At 33.3% G+C, this 2,773-nt stretch overlaps 1 non-coding gene across 1 annotated transcript; it reads right to left on the bottom strand.

The window, feature by feature from the left end:
* Nucleotides 1-525: 525 nt before the first annotated feature.
* Nucleotides 526-632, bottom strand: LOC112446524 (U6 spliceosomal RNA). Its single transcript, XR_003034529.1, has one exon. It is a non-coding gene; the product is annotated as a U6 spliceosomal RNA (small nuclear RNA).
* Nucleotides 633-2,773: the final 2,141 nt, after the last annotated feature.

The raw sequence follows: 2,773 nt of genomic DNA, 5'->3' as shown, positions 1-2,773 counted from the left end.
CCCATTTTTTGATTGGGTCATTTATTTTTCTGGAGTTGAGCTGTAGGAGTTGCTTGTATATTTTTGAGATTAGTTGTTTGTCAGTTGCTTCATTTGCTATTATTTTCTCCCATTCTGAAGGCTGTCTTTTCACCTTGCTTATAGTTTCCTTTGTTGTGCAGAAGGTTTTAAGTTTAATTAGGTCCCATTTGTTTATTTTTGCTTTTATTTCCAATATTCTGGGAGGTGGGTCATAGAGGATCCCACTGTGATGTATGTCAGAGAATGTTTTGCCTATGTTCTCCTCTAGGAGTTTTATAGTTTCTGGTCTTACATTTAGATCTTTAATCCATTTTGAGTTTATTTTTGTGTATGGTGTTAGAAAGTGTTCTAGTTTCATTCTTTTACAAGTGGTTGACCAGTTTTCCCAGCACCACTTGTTAAAGAGTTTGTCTTTAATCCATTATATATATAAGATAAGGTGACCATAGGTGTGTGGGTTTATCTCTGGGCTTTCTATTTTGTTCCATTGATCTATATTTCTGTAAAAATATGGAGCGCTTCATGAATTTGCGTGTCATCCTTGCGCAGGGGCCATGCTAATCTTCTCTGTATCATTCCAATTTTAGTATATGAGCTGCCGAAGTGAGCACCAGTATATCTTTCTTGCTTACCTAGTTTATACACAGTGGTTTGCTAATCCCGTAGCCCTAGTTTATCCCTAACCCCTTCCCTCTCCATTTCAGTAAACATAAGTTTATTTCTGTATAAGTTTGTTTCTGTTTACAAATACACTCATTTGTATTTTTTTATTGTACTCTAATTCATAACCAGTACAATGTTTGTTTCTCTCCTTCTGACTTACGTACTTAAGCATAATATTCTTTAGGCTCATCCTAGTTGCTACAAATGATAGTATTGTATAGGTAGATAGATGGCTATGTGTATAACATCTTCTTAAGCCAATAATTTGCTAATGTGTACTTGGGTTGCCTGTCAGGTACTGTGTCTATTATTAATAGTTCTCCTATGAACATTGTGATGCATGTTGCTTTTCAAATTAGCCTTTTTATTTTTCTGGATATTTACCAAGGAGTAGAATTGCTGAATCATATGGTAGTTCTATTTTCAGTTTTTTGAGGCACATTTATACTGTTTTTCACAGAGGCTGCACAATTTCCCTTTTCACCAACAGTATAGGAAAATTTCTTTTTCTCCACATCCTCTCTAACATTTGTTATTTGTAAACTATTTGATGATGGTTATTTTGACATGTTTGAGGTGACATCTCCTGGTGGTTTTGATGTGTGTTTCTTTTTTCATGTGCCTGTTAGTATACTGCATGTCTTTTTTAGAAAAATGTCTATTCAGGTCTTCTGCCCATTTTTTATTGGGTGGTTTCTTTTATGATAATTGAAATGTTTGTCAGTGGCATCATTGCAAATATTTTCTCCCATTCTTTATGCTGTCTATTCATTGTGTCAATGGTTTCCTTTCCTATGCAAAAGCTTTTAAGTTTAATTAGGTCCTATTTGTTTATTTTTGCATTTATGTGTTTTGCCTTAGGAGACTGAACCAAGAAAAAATTTGTAATGATTTTTATCAGTTTTCTACCTATGTTCTCTTTTAGGAGTTTTGTGGTTTTCATTCTTGCATTTATGTCTTCAAACCATTTTAAATTTATTTTTGTACATGGTGTGAGGTTATGTTCTAAACTCATCATTTTCTCTGTTTTGTCCAATTTTCCCCATACCACTTGTTGACAAAACTATTTATTCATTGTATATTCTTGCCTCCTTAGGTTAATTGACTGTATGTGCATGGATTTACTTCTGAGCTCTCTTTTCTATTCCATTGATCTGTGTGTCTGTTTAGTGCCAATATCATACTGTCTTGATTAGTGTAGACTTGTAGTATAATCTGAAGTCTTGCAGGATTTTATCTCCAGCGTTGTTCTGTTTACTCAAAATTGCTTTGGCAATTTGAAATTTTTGTGGTTTCACACAAATTTTAGAATTATTTGTCCTATTCTATGAAAAACTTAATGGGCATATTAAAAGGAATGATGTTAAATTTGTAGATTGCTCTGGATAGTACAGATGTTTTAGCAATATTAATTCCAATCCAAGAGCATAGGCTATCTTTCCATTTCTTTGTATCATCTTCTGTTTCTTTCATCAATGTTTTAGAGTTTTCAGAATATGAGTGTTTCACCTTCTGGGTTAAGTTTATTCCTAGATATTTTTATTATTTTTTTATGTGATTTCTAAATGTTTTTTTTTAAGTTTCTTTTTTTTTTTTGATGTTTCATTATTAATGTCTAGAAACAAAATAGATTTCTGGGTATTAATCTTTTAATCTTGTATCCTGCAACCTTGCTGAATTTATTTATTGGTTCTAATAGTTTGAGTGGAGACTTCATGGTTCTCTGTGTAAATTATCATTCCATCTGTAAATAGTGATAGTTTTACCTCTTGCCTTCTAAGGTTAATACCTTTTCTTCCTGCCTCCCCACCTCCCTTCCCCCCATTTTCCTCTCTCTTTCCCTCCCTCCCTTCCTTTCTTCCTTCCGTTTTGTCTGGTTGATACATGTATAGGACTTCCAATAGATGTTAAACAGAAGTAGCAAGAGTGGCCATTCTTGTCCTGTTCCTGGTCTTAGAGGAGATGCTTTCATCTTTTCACCATTGAGTATTAGTTTGGCTGTATGTTTGTCATAAATGACCTTTATTATATTGAGATATATTCTGGCTATATACTAGCTTAGTTAAGTAATCTTCAATCCTTATTATAT

This window comes from Bos taurus, chromosome 4, assembly GCF_002263795.3.
Source record: "Bos taurus isolate L1 Dominette 01449 registration number 42190680 breed Hereford chromosome 4, ARS-UCD2.0, whole genome shotgun sequence".
Taxonomy (NCBI): Eukaryota; Metazoa; Chordata; class Mammalia; order Artiodactyla; family Bovidae; genus Bos; species Bos taurus.
This window is presented reverse-complemented; position numbering and strand designations above follow the sequence as displayed.